This window comes from Rattus norvegicus, chromosome 7 (genome assembly GCF_036323735.1).
Source record: "Rattus norvegicus strain BN/NHsdMcwi chromosome 7, GRCr8, whole genome shotgun sequence".
In the NCBI taxonomy this organism is placed as follows: Eukaryota; Metazoa; Chordata; class Mammalia; order Rodentia; family Muridae; genus Rattus; species Rattus norvegicus.
The window spans coordinates 130,099,274-130,113,568 of record NC_086025.1 but is presented as its reverse complement, the minus strand read 5'-3'; the positions used below and the strand labels follow the sequence as shown (position 1 = coordinate 130,113,568).

Genomic DNA, 14,295 nt, shown 5'->3' with positions numbered 1-14,295 from the left:
GCCCACTGAGCTCTCTAATTTGCAATTATTTGAAAACAAAAGCTTTGCTTTGGTGTCATATGGTATTGTGGTAAAGCCCTTTGAATGTATCACATTCTACTCAAGGTAATGAGAAGTGCAATGGCCCCGTCCCCCCTTACACGGCACCAATCTCTTCCATTTTAGAAATGACCCTGCCTTCCCTTGTACCCTGCCTTCCAGGGTGTGTGATCTCCTCTGGGACTCATTTCTTTGCATGGGCGGTCAGGGAAGAAGCTTGGCAGGACGGTTCCTATGAGTGGCCAAAATGTGGCAACAGCTGAGAGTAGCAGTGTGGCCAGGCAAAGCCTGGGACACTGAATCAGTCACAGGTTCTTGAGGCCAAATGCATGCTCAAGAAAACAAGAGGCAAAGCAAAGAGCAGCTGGAGCAGTGGCGGGGTCAGGTATGCAGAGGCAAGGCCAGCAGCAGGCAGTCCAGTGGGGAGTGGGTGCAGGTGTTTGCTGGGATTGGTGTGTGTGTGTGTGTGGGGGGATGTTAGGGGACAGAGCACACCAGTGGGCCAGCAAGAGAGAATGAAAACTTGAGCTGTGTTAATCAGGCACTCTCTGTCTAAGTGTAATAGCTATCCCCTCTCTTCTGAGCCCTTCCTCAGACCTCAGGAGTAGTTCTGCTCAGTCCACAGAAAAGGGAAACTAAAGAAACAAGGAAACCATCTGCAGCCTCAGCCGGCTCCTACTTCACTTAGACCAATCTCTGTACCAGCACCAGGTTTGTTCCCCCACCCCCACACCCCAACCCTACCCCGCCCCCGCACTTATTTTTCTGTGGGGCTGGAGATTAAATTCATAGCCTTGTGTGTGCTAGGCAAATGCTCACCATGCACCGCCCCCGCCTCCATTCCCAATGCTTATATAAGCTCACGCATCCACCGTTCACCTCCCGTTCACTATCCAAGTCCCCTTCAGCATGGTCCGTGTATATAGATATGTATTTTCATAGCCACCTCTTCCTCAGGGTCTCCCCAGCATGCCTTTCTGCTGCTTCTGTCTCCCTGAGGCTTCTCTATTCATTTATTTTGTGAGATTGTATCCCTCAGCATCTAGCCTTCAGCCATCTTTGAATGGTGGATAGCTAGCTGGTCTCCGAGCGTCTGTCCTGTCCTCCACAGTTCATTGACCTTCCCAGTGTGACATTTTAAAGCAAAGCCTGGGCAAGATTATTGCCCAGGGTTTCTCTAACATCTAACCCATTCCTGGACTATCTCCCTGCCTCCTTTTTAAACTTAACTTTTAGTGTGAAATCATCTTTGTTGACGGTTGTATCATATGTTGACAGCAGCCATCCACAGAGTGGTTTCTGTCTCCTGTTGCTTGCTGGATATTTTGTTTCCAACTATTTGTTTGTTCCGATTTATTTTGGTTTGTAGGTGTTTCTTGTCCTGGTTGAGGCACTGTGACTATATAAGAAGAGAGTGTAAAATTACTTCACAGGCAATGGAGCCAGGGCTTGGTTTTATCCTCCACAGCTATAATGGTTATGAAAACACAAGAGAGGGCTGGAGAGATGGCTTAGTGGTTAAGAGCACTGACTGCTCTTCCAGAGGTCCCGAGTTCAAATCCCAGCAACCACATGGTGGCTCATAACCATCTGTAATAGGATCTGATGCCCTTTTCTGGTGTGTCTGAAGACAGCTACAGTGTACCTATATACATATAATAAATAATTCTAAAAAAAAAAAAAGAATACACAAGAGATAGCAAGGGACCTGGTTCACAGCTCTTCCTATTTCTTTAAGACACTCACAGAAAGGACGATATCTTTCATCAAGCACCTTTGCCAGGACCTTCCCACCCTTTATCTCATTATGCAAATCAGACCAGACCCGTAGACTGTGGCCTGAAGCTAGATTAGAGATACAGAAGGGAGAGAGATTCACAGCAATGAAAATCCAGAATTCCACAGCTGTGCTACCCGCATTATCAAACACGTTCCCACACGATCCCAACAAGGCTACCCATAAATCGTCTGAGGTTTGCTAATTTATTTGTCAATTTATGGAGCTTATAATTAGTAGTAGGGTGTGGGATTTAAGATATTCTTTTATACCTGAGAACAGATCACAGAGAGAAAGATTGTAGTTAGATAAGAGCTGGTAACAAACAACTCTGACCCACACTGAAGATCAGGAGAGCTTCCCCAAGAAACAACATGTGGCTGACAGAGGTGGCGCACACCTTTAATCCCAGCTCTCCAGGGTCAGAGGCAGGCGGATCTCTGAGTTCAAGGCTAGCCTGGTCTGCAGAGTGAGTTCCAGGACAGCCAGGGCTACACAGAGAAAGCCTGTCTCAAAAACAAGCAAGCAAGCGAACAGAGGAAAAGCAGCAGCATGTGAGTTGAGACCTCAGTGAAGGGTAGACAAGAGCCCTGAGAGAGAACAGGAAACCTTGAAGGTTTGCGTTTTGAAAAGTTTAATCTGCCTTCAATGTCGTGAACATGTTGGAGGGGTCCAGGGGGGATGAATTGAGAATAGTTCAGAAGCTGTAACTGACGTCTGAACAAGAGGTGGTTGTGGCCTTGCTGGTATGCTAGCCGGATAGGAAGAGAAAATGGGTCCATTTAATATGGACTGAGGGTGTCCTGACAAGTTAAATAAGGTGATGACTAAGGTCTTAGGGTGGTATTCTGGGCATGTGAGATGCCTAACGGAACCATACCATGTCACCTTTGGAAGCAGGGATGAGTGGGAGTGGGAGAAGTCACAGGAGAGATTTGTGGCACGAGACAATGAGATGTATGTACCAAGCAGGAACTCCAAGGAGACACACAGGCTGAGGGTGGGCACTTAGGAGTTACCGTTATGAAATAGTAAATTCAACCCTAAACATGGACGAGACTAGCCAGGGAGGACAGAAGACTGAGAGATGCCCGTGACTGAGCTACGCCCTCTCTCCAGTCTTTTAAAAGCAAACTCCTTTCTGAGGAAATACTCACTTCTTAAAACAGGTAATCGCTCAGGCTTCTTAGCTCAGAGACAATTTAAAGTGTTTCACTTGTTTGTAACATTTTGCGGACTTCAAGATAAAGCTGGCTGCCATGTATTTTCTGGGGCTGACCCTGTGGGGTCGGGGACAGGACTCTACGCTTTGTGCATGAATGAAACATTTTACAACGAAGCAAGAAGGGCAACAGCAACAAAAGTATCAGGCAGAAAAGCCTAAGCTAAGAAAACATCAGAAGAGAACCTTACATGGCACAGGCAGTTAAGGCAGAAACAAAGAGGTGGAGGAGTTGACAACCAGCCTCTTGGCCCCAAGCGTGAGAGGTTCTGTTTTTATCCCAACAGGAGAGCATGGGACAGGGAACCAACAGCTTTAGAGGGTAGGACTTCTTTCTTTCTTTGATTTTCAATTTGAATGCTTGGTGATACTGTGCATAGGACTAAGAGCCACAGTGAGAGCACGTGAAGCGGGGCACATGACTAATGCATTATGGGGCTAAAGAGATATATAGGCTGCCCCTACAGATTAGCACCCCCGGAAACCTTTCCCCAAAGTCGCAGCATCCCATTCACGGGTCAGGTACATCCTCCATCCGGGTCTTATTGGTGCCCCTATTGCTGATTGGTCTGAGCAGCAGAGGACAACTGGGGGACAGGCAGACTGGACAGCAGAGACCTTTGTGATAATTCTAGTTTCCAATCCTAAAGGCCAAATAATTTCCTAGCAAGTGAGTGAAACAAAGACATTTATTACACAGTCCTAAGTGCAAAGGCCTTTCCTTCTGGTTCTAGAACTTCTATACAGTCACTGTGTCACGTTCATGTTCCGTTTCATTTCTGGCACGCTGCACTGAGCGGACACTTAAGGGTCCACGTCCTCGAGGCCTTTCACATTGGGTTGTTTGTTTGTTTAAAGAGCCAGGGGTTTTCTAGAGGAGAGAATGTCACCATGGATCCTGGTCTCCTCGGGATGATTCCTGCTCGGCCTATCATGGCAGCTGTGTTTGGCCATATTCTGAGGAAAACAGCAGAAAGCAGATGGAAACTATCCTTCCTTGATTTGTTTACCACCAATCAAGACTAGAGAACAACAACAACAACAACAACACACACACACACACACACACACTCTCTCTCTCTCTCTCTCTCATTCTCACACACTACATACACACACTACACACATTCATTCTCATAAACCACACCCCCATGTACATACCACACTCACACACACTCATTCTCTCACACACATACACGCTTTGACAAACACTCTCAGACACACATTCTCTCACACACCCCCACACACTCTTGCAGACACACTCTAGTGCAAACACATATCTTCTCACATTCTCTCACATACATACATATACTCTTACACCCACTCTTGCACACACACCCTAGTACACACACTTATTCTCTCTCTCTCTCTCTCTCTCTCTCTCTCTCTCTCTCACACACACACACACACACACACACACACACACACACACACACACACACTGGATTTTGCTACCTTCCACTTAGTGACTTGGGCTCACTCTCAGGGCCAAGTTCTCAAGGCAGAAGTAAGTGCATGTTCTCTTGTATTGTTTTCACTTCACAGCTACTTCTAATATTGACTTTAAGGTGATAATTTTTGATAGTACATTCATTTCTATTTCTTTGTATATATCACAAATTTTGAGTTTAGTCCATTCATGGATGGATAAGCACTTGGATTTGTTCTGTGCGTGTGTGTGTGTGTGTGTGTGTGTGTGTGAGAGAGAGAGAGAGAGAGAGAGAGAGAGAGAGAGAGATCTGTAACTTCATTTTACACTCAGCAGGTAGTTCTCATCCACACTGACTATAATTTTAACACAGTAACATTAAAACATTAAAAGGTTACTGGTGTATGGAGATTGTTTGAAGAATCCTCAGCCCCATTATGTTTTCTGAACAAATGTGCAGGATAAGTTACGTAGGGAGTGGTTCTTCACCTTGATAGGAAATCTGTGTGTGAACTCTGAAGGTCCTGTTTCCCAATTCGTTCTTGATTGATCAATAAAGATACCAGTGGCCAATGGTTAGATAGAAGAGGCAGGACTTCCAGGTTCCTGCTGCAGGCAGGCTAGGGGATGCAGGAGGAGCAAAGGGTAATTGCGGGGGGGGGGGGGGGGGGCGGGAGGCGGGGGCGGGAACCATCAGCCAGGTAAGATCTCGGGTGGAATGGCCATTGGCTGCTTCCCTTACTGGGCCTGGGGTAGCAGCAGGCAGGAAATTAGAAACACAACTTAGCTGAGGGCGGATTTAGGGAGTTGAGCAAGAAATAAAGGAAGGGGGGCTGGAGAGATGGCTCAGCAGTTAAGAGCACCCAACTACTCTTCCAGAGGTCCTGAGTTCAATTCCCAGCAACCACATGGTGGCTCACAACCATCTGTAAAGGGATCCGATGCCCTCTTCTGGTGTGTCTGAAGACAGCTACAGCGTACTTATATATAATAAATGAGTAAATCTTTAAAAAAAAAAAAAGTAAAGGAAGGGCACGCTAGGTGTGGGAGGCTTAGGAGAGCCCAGCCACTGAGCTGTAAGGCAGGCTAAAACTGTGTGTGTGTGTGTGTGTGTGTGTGTGTGTGTGTGTGTGTGTGTGTGTTTCATCTGTGGATCCAAGGGAACCAGGGCAGAGGGGCCGGTAGTGTGATCCACCCAGAATTTAAAGCAGGGTAGTAGAAACTACATAACTACATACTACAATGATAAAGAACATTCCTTTGGCCCGGACTGGTATGAGTGCACACACCTAGAGTCCCCTCTGCCTCATCACACATTTTCACGTTCCTTGGAGGGCCCAAGGGGTGCGAATCTTGCAGCCCACTCCATGGATGCGCTCGTGAATGTTGATCGTGTATCCTCTGGTCACCTTTTTGTCAGTAGCAGAATGGCCCTTTTTCTCACTCATTTTCTTTATTGTTGACATTCTGTCCGGGTTGTTTTTATTCTTTTTTTTTTTTGGTTCTTTTTTTCGGAGCTGGAGACCGAACCCAGGGCCTTGCGCTTCCTAGGCAAGTGCTCTACCACTGAGCTAAATCTACCCAGCCCCTCACATTTTTTAAAAAGAAAAATCTTCAACTGAGTCCAATCTGGGTTGCATATAGTCATGAATATGGGGTCATACCGGGGAACGGTCCCCCTACCAGGGGCCACATCCTTAATGAAAACTGACCCTCCTTCCCTCAGAGAACATCAACTGTCAATAGTGACTGAGGTAGACGTGGAGTTCGTGAGCTCTTCCTCAGTCCATGCTGGAGCGTCATTGGCTTGATCTTGCGAAGGTCTTATGCAGGCAGCCACAGGGACTGAGAGTTCATGAGCATGGCGATCCTGTCACGACCAATGTCCTCCCAACGCCTGGCTCTTACTATCTTTACAGACACACCCTTCCATGAGAGTCCTCAAGCTTCGGGCATGGGTTGTGATAAAGATGTCCCACTTATAGCTGAGCACTGTGCTGACATTTATCCTCTACTGCTTGATTAGTTATGAGTTTCAGAATCAACCTCAAGGAAGTATATCTATAACGCACCATGGGCATAGATGAATCTAGACGGCAGTTTAACAGAATACCAGAAGTAAGTTCACTCCCTGGGTCTCATGGGGGACCCAACCCTGGGCTCTCAGCCAGATTTTCAGTACCGCGCATGTTTCTTCCTGCAGTACTGGCTCAAAATCAGAAAGCAGTTGATTCCCCCATAGCACTCACATGAGTATCGAGTCCTTCGACATATGCTGTGCTGGTCATTTTTATAGTTCTCTGGGTTCACAGCTGGCTTCGACGGTTAATGACCTCATCCTAGCAGCTGGAATTGTACCTTCCAGTACTGTGAGAACTGGCCGGGAGGGGGGAAGCTTCCTGGCCAGTACTCACTGGATTTTTCCATGTCCTGTGATCAAAGTGTATGGTGTCTATAGAGATTGGGTCTTGTCATCAAGTTCTGGTGGCCGTGCAAGAACCACAGCAATAGTTTTTATTGTTTTGGGGGTGTCTGGGACATCCTTGACTAGCAACTTGAAGGGAGGTACCAGATAACTGGCATGGGGATTTTTTATTTGGCAATTTATGGCTTCTAGGAAGAGATTATCCCTCATATATGGTAACTCCAAACAAACTCTATAATGTGAACACATGTACACATATTATATGTAGTAATATGTATTCGTGTATATAAACATGTTTGGCTTTTTCGAACATCTCTGTTACTTTTACCTTCTTATTTTATACCCTCTCGCTGTAGTGATGGCTTGGGAGGTTGGTTTCTTTGAAAAACACAGAAATATTCTATGTTTTCCTAGGGGTATGGGGCTGCTTCAGATTGTCCACAGCAGCTGACCGTGACTTGCTTCATGCTCTAGTAGGGGTGTGATTTTTCCGGTTGCGGATAACTTCTGCAATTGCGTAACAGTTGGAACTCTGGGGACTTTTTAGAGAATATATAAATTCTGGGGCTCTGAGAGGCAGGGTGGGATGTTATTTATTGGTTGTTGGTCAGGGTTTGTCAAATAGGAGAGAGAGAGAGAGAGAGAGAGAGAGGAGAATTAGATATCTAGATAGTGAAGATATAACTTGCCCCAAGAACACTCCTGATCGGCAGGAAGCAGCCTGATCACGACGTCTCCCCATTTCCCTCTATCCTTCTCTCTCCCTTATCTGGTGTTAGGGAGTTGAAAGGGTGGAAGAAATGGGTGGGAAAAGGGTCAAAGAAAGAAGAACCCACGAGGCAGTGAATGTTTGCCAGGAGGGGAATATCTAAAACTATAGAAGACATAATAAATAAAAACCTTGGCTCGGAAGCCGAATGGCACCTTTTTCTCTGACTGTGCAGAAAGCTGATCTGTCAACAGAAGAAGCAGATGTACCCTGCGGCGTGCGTACACAGGAACACTATTTAAAATGCGGGGTCAAACGTCGCTTCAAAGAAGAGTCATCGGAAGCGTAACCTGATATGGACACCACCTTGGCTTCGTCCAGGGCCACCTGTGTTACCAGCCCTTTTGTCCCGTCCCTCCACCTCCCCGAAGGGATGAATTTGGAAGCCCTCTTCTTCATCTAAGATCCCAGCCCTCACAGAGTGACACACAGACTCACCCAGCACATGGCACTTTCTCTCGGTATAAGGGAATACGAACCACGGGGTTCTGAGAAAATCTCATCAAGAGAACTGCCAGCAATTAGAGTCGGGGCAGAGCTTGAGCTCGCAGAGGTGGGGTTAGTTCAGAGTGATTGAGCGTGGGGAGACACTTGCTCTGCCCGGCCGAGGCAGTTCTCCTGCTGAAGGATGTGAATATCTTAGGTTCAGGAAAAATAATCAATAATGACAGGGTCCTAGTGAACATTCCCTAAGGAGAAGCTGAGCAAGACTCCCAGAGGGAAAAGCCTGTGGTGGTCTGAGACGTCTCATGGGCTCATGGATCTGACAATATGTGATTTAAGTTCCCATGAGACATAGAGTATGGTGGGTTTAATTTCTCTTCTTTCTTTTTTTTTTTTAAGATTTATTTACTTATACTATTTATATGAGTACACTGTCGCTGTCCTTAGGCACAACAGAAGAGGGAATTGGACCCCATTGCAGATGGTTGTGGTTGCTGGGAATTGAACTCAGGACCTCTGGAAGAGCGCTGAGTGCTCTTAACCACTGAGCCATCTCTCCAGGCCAGGGTTTAATTTCTTAAAGACTCTTTGGTAGACAGAGCTCTTATTATTTTGCCAGACTTCCAACAAAGTATGATTAACTACTTATTTCATGTAGCGATATTATGGATTGGCCCCAAGTGGAAGCATTCACGCATCCCCTACAGTGGATTTGACACCTCTCTCCAAGAACTCATGCCAACCATGGGCCTTGAGATGTGGTCATTTAGGAAAAAGTGTGTGTAGGTGTAACTAAGGAGAAGGTATCTAGATGGATGGGTGAATCTGAATCTGAAGACATTGTTCTTCTACAAACAGAAAATGGCAGGAGATGGAAACCAAGAGAGAAAGGTCTTGTGACGACAAAAAAAGGGATGGGAGAGACCCCGGTATGGTGGTTCGAATGCGCTGCTTCTGCCCTCCCACAGTCTAGGGCATTTGAATATTTGGTGGTGTTGTTTGGGTGGGTTCAGGATGTGGCACTTTGCTGGAAGTGTATCACTCGGAGGAGAAGGTGGGCTTTGAGTTGTCCAAAGTCACATTTCCAAGCTTTTCTGTTTCCTGTTTGTGGTGTGAGATGTGAGCGCTCAGCTCCCAGTTTCTAGCTCCAGGTGCCACACTTGCCCCTCTGTGGTGATTGCTACAAACCAGCGCAGGGGAGGGGGCTGCACTTCTGCTGGTGACTGGCATCCCTGAGTTTGGGTGACAGGTGGAATAGAATGGGGCGGGGTGGTAGGGAGAGGCTGGGAAGAACAAAGGCCTGAATGTTAAAGGATTGCTCCTCCGGGTGGTGCCCCTGCCTGTGAATGCAACCTTTTAGGAGTCTGTGAGAGATCCTGGCTCCCTGGAAGGCATGCCTTTGGTGCGACCTGGGCCTTTCCGGGTTTGATTTTGCTTCCTGGAACGGAGATGAGTAGTTTTACTCAGCCTATCATTGTCCACCAAAGACCTAACAGCAACAGCCTGTCTGATCGGGACTAGAACCTTTAAATCTGTGAGCGGAAGTAAACCTTTTAGCTTTATAAATCTGATGAGTTGATTCTCCCTCGCATTTTGTTGCAGTAACCGAAAGCTGATTAATACCACGGCCTGGAATCAGTCATGAGCAGTCAAGGCCTCCTCCCCTTTCACAAGAAACCTGGAAAGGGACAGCGGGTTCGAGGCAGAAGACGGACTCCTGGGAGTCATTGTATTCTCCCTTCAGGCTGCGGGGTAGTGTCCCTCATATCCCGCTCCTGTCCTTTCAGAATTCGGTGCTTGGGAGAGACACGCGACTTACCTGTGCCTCCATTCATCTCGGTCTCAAGAGTTAAGCAGTTTGGGATAACAAACTTAAATTCCTATAACATCGTCTAGACGCTCCTGAGCACTGTCAGCTAAGACACTGGTTTTGTTTGATTTGTTTTTTTCTTTGAAAAGGGGGTGGGGTGTGGACAAAGTGTAAAGGCTCTAGCATCCAAGTCTGCTGACCGGAGTTTGATCCTTGGAGCTTTCTTGGTGGAAGGAGGGAATTAATTCTGGAAATTGCCCTCTGGTCTTCTCCTGAGTGCTGTGGTGTACATGTGCAAACACACGCATACACTCACTAAATAAATAAATGATTTTTTAAAAGCTTTAATGATATGTTAATTCGGATATTATGTACATGCCTAATTTAAGCTATTAATTTACTAGTTTATATAATTCAGCGGTTTCAAGCTACAAATTTTTCTTAATGAGACTTCCAGGTAAGATGGGGAACTAGAAGCCTTTTCTTGTGGCCCAGTGAAGCAGCGTCAGGATGAGAAAACAAACTGTTCTCAGGGCGGTACGGGAGGAAGAGCCTCAGATCCCATGAAATGGGTACTAAATTAGCTGTCTGCAAAGACATGTAAGTGGTTTGTGTGTTATAAAAAGAAAAAGAAGTAAGGACCGTGTCTGGTGGAGGGCTCTGCGGGACCAAGTTGAGGCATCCCTCCCCCTAAGGTACCAGGCAGTGTAGTATAGAATAGAGTATATTTAGGGCCTCAGGAGGGAAGTTGAGGAGGTAGGAGAGAGAGAGAGAGAGAGAGAGAGAGAGAGCCCCCCCCCAGCCGGCCATAAGCATGTGGAGAGTGTGGGGGCGGGGGGCAAGGGGAACAGGGGAAGAGCGGGAAGAGGGTAAGGGAGCAAGAGCAAGAGGAGAAGAAAAGAGCAAGAACGAGAGGAGGTGGTGGAGCAGCCCCCTTTTACAGTGAGTCAGGCACACCTAACTGTTGCCAGGTAACTGTGGGGCGGAGCCTAGACGAAATGCCGACAAGTAGAGCCTTAAAAGACAAAAGTCAAAACAGTGTCAGCCACACAGTTAGCTACCCGGGAAGTGGGAGGCATGTGCCTGGTTTGGGAGTGGTCCTGGTGGAGCAGAAGTCACAACCAAAGGTGACTTTGGTGACAACAAACGGGACAGGCCCACAGCGCACAACTTTGTTGTGGTTTTACTAAGACAATGAATTTTTCCAGCGGGCCAGGCCAGCAGTGTAGAGGAGGTCCCTTGGCTCAGAAAGCTGTATATGGCTGGATACTATCTTGAAAAGGAGTCAGGGTCCTGAGCACAGGGAATAGTCATAAACCAGAAAATCCTGATTTCAACCCATGGGAGACAGTATGGAGACCGGGAAGCTGGACACTGCTTCAAAAGCTAAAAATGAGGTGGTGGGTGACTTAGCTCAGACAGTGATCACTACGGGAGGGGAAGTCTACTCCAGGTGTCTGGGGGCAGATTTCATTAACTAAGAGTGACTCTGGAGTTGGGTAGTCGGGAATTTGAAGTCAGCAGGTACATCAACCCCTGGAGCCAGCTGTCTGCCCCCAGGTTCACTGCTGACGCCTGGCACTCCAGTGAAACCACAGCCATATCCCTCCATCAGGGTTAGTACTGTACATTGGATTTTAAAAGAGCAAAGACGGGTCCGTCTGCACAGATCATCGTGTGGTGCTACGGTTGGTAGCCTCCTCCACTCCGTGCACACAAGGAGCGATCCCACAGCCAGACTGCTAGCCGCCCCATCGGGAGTCTCGGGCGGGGGGGGGGAGGGGGGTTAGGGGGTGAATCCTATGAAGCTAAGTGTGGCTGGCAGAGCATCCCTTCCTCAAGGAAAGGAAAGTTCAAAGTGAAGACATCAGAAATTGACCCAGTACAGGCTCAGCACTAGCAGAACTCATAGGACAGGCCGGAGCTCACAGATCACCTTTCACCCACTTACGTACACTAGGACATCTCCAGCTTTAAGACGCCGAGGGGCTGCACTTAGGCTTCACCCCTTTCCAGTTATTCATAGCCCCCTCGGTGTCCTCACCTCCCCCTTTCTATGCGTACAGTAGCATCTTTACTCTATCCTTCCAACTGTGGTTCTAGTTTTTAATTCCTGGCATACCTTTACCTGATAGTGCCACCATTTATCTATTTATCTATTTGCTATTTTTCTTTTCTGTTTTTACTACTCTTTTTTAAAAAAATATTTATTATATATAAGTACACTGTTGCTGTCTCCAGACACACCAGAAGAAGGCACTACAGATGGTTGTGAGCCACCATGTGGTTGCTGGGATTTGAACTCAGGACCTCTGGAAGAGCAGTCAGTGCTCTTAACCACCGAGTCACCTCTCCAGCCTTGTTTTTACTACTCTTTTGGCACCCTGTGTTTCTCCTTTTTTGCTGCCTGTTATAATTTTTATAATATTTTGATTTAAATGATCATCTCTAAGCCTTTATGCCTTGGCTTTTTAAAATTCCTTTGCGTGACTTGACAGGACTGGAATCACCCAGGAAGAGAGTTTGCAGGCACATCTGTGAAGAAGGGTTTACCTATGAGGTGACTTAACCTCTGGGCGCACCTGTAGGGAGAATTTTCCCCTCCAGGCACCCGTATGAGGCTTGACTTTAACTGCTGGGCACAGCTGTTGTTAGGGACAGTTTTAACCTCTGGACACACCTGTGAGGGATTCTTTTCTTTTCAACTTTTGGGAACACAGCTGTGAAGGATAATTGCCCCCCCTCAGGCACACCTGTGAGGACTTTCATTTTAACTTTTGGGTACACAGCTGTGAGGGATAATTCTCCCCTTCAGGTACACCTGTGAAGAATCTTTTTTTTTTTTTAAAAAAAAGACTTTTGGGAACACAGCTGTGAGGGATAATTGCCCCCCCTCAGGCACACCTGTGAGAGAACTGCTTTTTAAACTTCTGGGCCCAGCTGTGGGGGCTGTGTTAACCCCTGAGCACACCTGTGAAATGGGGTTACATTGGCTAGGTCCTTCCTTCTTTTCTTCCTGGAATTGCTTTTTGTGGTTTTGTTTGTTTGTTGGAAGTGTAACTAAGACAGAAAATTGGTTCAGAAAACCTGACCGTGCTCATGTGTTTTATAAAAAACAGGGTAAGTTTTGTAGGACACTGTATGGTATGGTAGGAGAGGGTACCTCAGCCAGTCCAGGCTGAGACATTCCTTTCCCAGAGGTACCAACTGGTCTGGTATATAACTGAGTTTATTTAGGGGCATGGGAAGGGGAGTTGAGAAGAGGGTGGGAGAGAGAGAGAGAGAGAGAGAGAGAGAGAGAGAGAGAGAAGGGCAGACAGGAACACATGGAGGGGGGGGAGGGAGAAGGGGAGGAAGGGATCAGGGAAAGCAAGGCAGTCAAAGAGTCAGAGAGAAAAGGAGCAAGAGAGCCAGGAGGAGACAAACAGTCCTATCTGGCCGTTGGGCAGAACGTAGAAGGAATGCCAACACTGTGGCCCTTAGGCCTTTGCAACTGATTTGAAGGAGGAATGACAGAGTTTGGAACTCTGGGGTAGAAAGTCCTTGATTCTGCCATCAGAGCTCAGTGGGCCGTTGGAGGAAGAGAATGTTCAGCCCTGATTGGCTCAGGACCCCAAGACCAAGTTTTCAGCACAAAGATCTGCCCCAGAGAGACACAAGGCGGGGCTAGGGGGTGGGGAGGTGGGGGATTAAGAGACAAAGGCAGGAGACAGAGGACTATGGTGAAGGGGAAGGAGAAGGGGCAGAGTGGGGAGGAAGGTGGGGATATTTGTTCCTGAGGTGGGCAAAGGACTGCCTTTCCTTGGCCCACAGGTAAATGATGGTTTATGTGGGTAAAGAGGGAAGGTGGACAGAGGGCCTGTGGGCAGAGGGGACTAAGAACTCCATCAGGAACTAAGGTTTTGGTCAAGAACCTAGTTTTGTTCTGCCGGTTGTCATGAGGAGTTGAATTTAAATGTCATAGATTAATTTCTTTGGCAGAAATTTCAAGATAGGAGACCATACTGCCTGGTGCAGAGGAAGCCATTATGAATGGTAATGAGACCAAGGATTTCAGGAAAGTATCCTGAGGGCAAAACTTCTCCTTTGGGGCTCCTTCCTGAGAGTCCACATTCATTTCAGAAGAGAAAAGCATAAACTGAAGGATTGCCATGTCTGAAAGCAACCACCTAGGAAAAGGTTTCCCCAGGTTAGCACTGTGGCCCCGAAGGGCTAGGCTACCTCTCAGCTGATAGCAGAATTTGGTAACATCACCCACATGCCACCAGTATTAAAGGCCTGGGAATGTGAGACTGAAGAGGTCATGGGGACCTTCTGCATTGTTTCAGAGAGCAGCCAGGACGAGGATTCCCTGAAGGGCTTCTGCAGGAAGCTGTGACTGTG

The 14,295-nt window shown here is 47.2% G+C and overlaps 1 long non-coding RNA gene across 3 annotated transcripts; it reads left to right on the top strand.

The window, feature by feature from the left end:
* The first annotated feature begins 243 nt into the window (after positions 1–243).
* On the top strand, positions 244–10,260 carry LOC120093724 (uncharacterized). Of its 3 annotated transcripts, none has more exons than XR_005487383.2 (3): positions 244–424; positions 635–750; positions 9,705–10,260. It is a non-coding gene; the product is annotated as an uncharacterized LOC120093724 (long non-coding RNA). The 3 variants fall into 3 exon arrangements; XR_005487385.2 differs by lacking the exons at positions 244–424; positions 635–750 and adding exons at positions 801–2,985; positions 7,834–8,119; XR_005487384.2 differs by lacking the exons at positions 244–424; positions 635–750 and adding exons at positions 3,069–4,542; positions 7,834–8,119.
* The last annotated feature ends 4,035 nt before the right edge of the window (positions 10,261–14,295 follow it).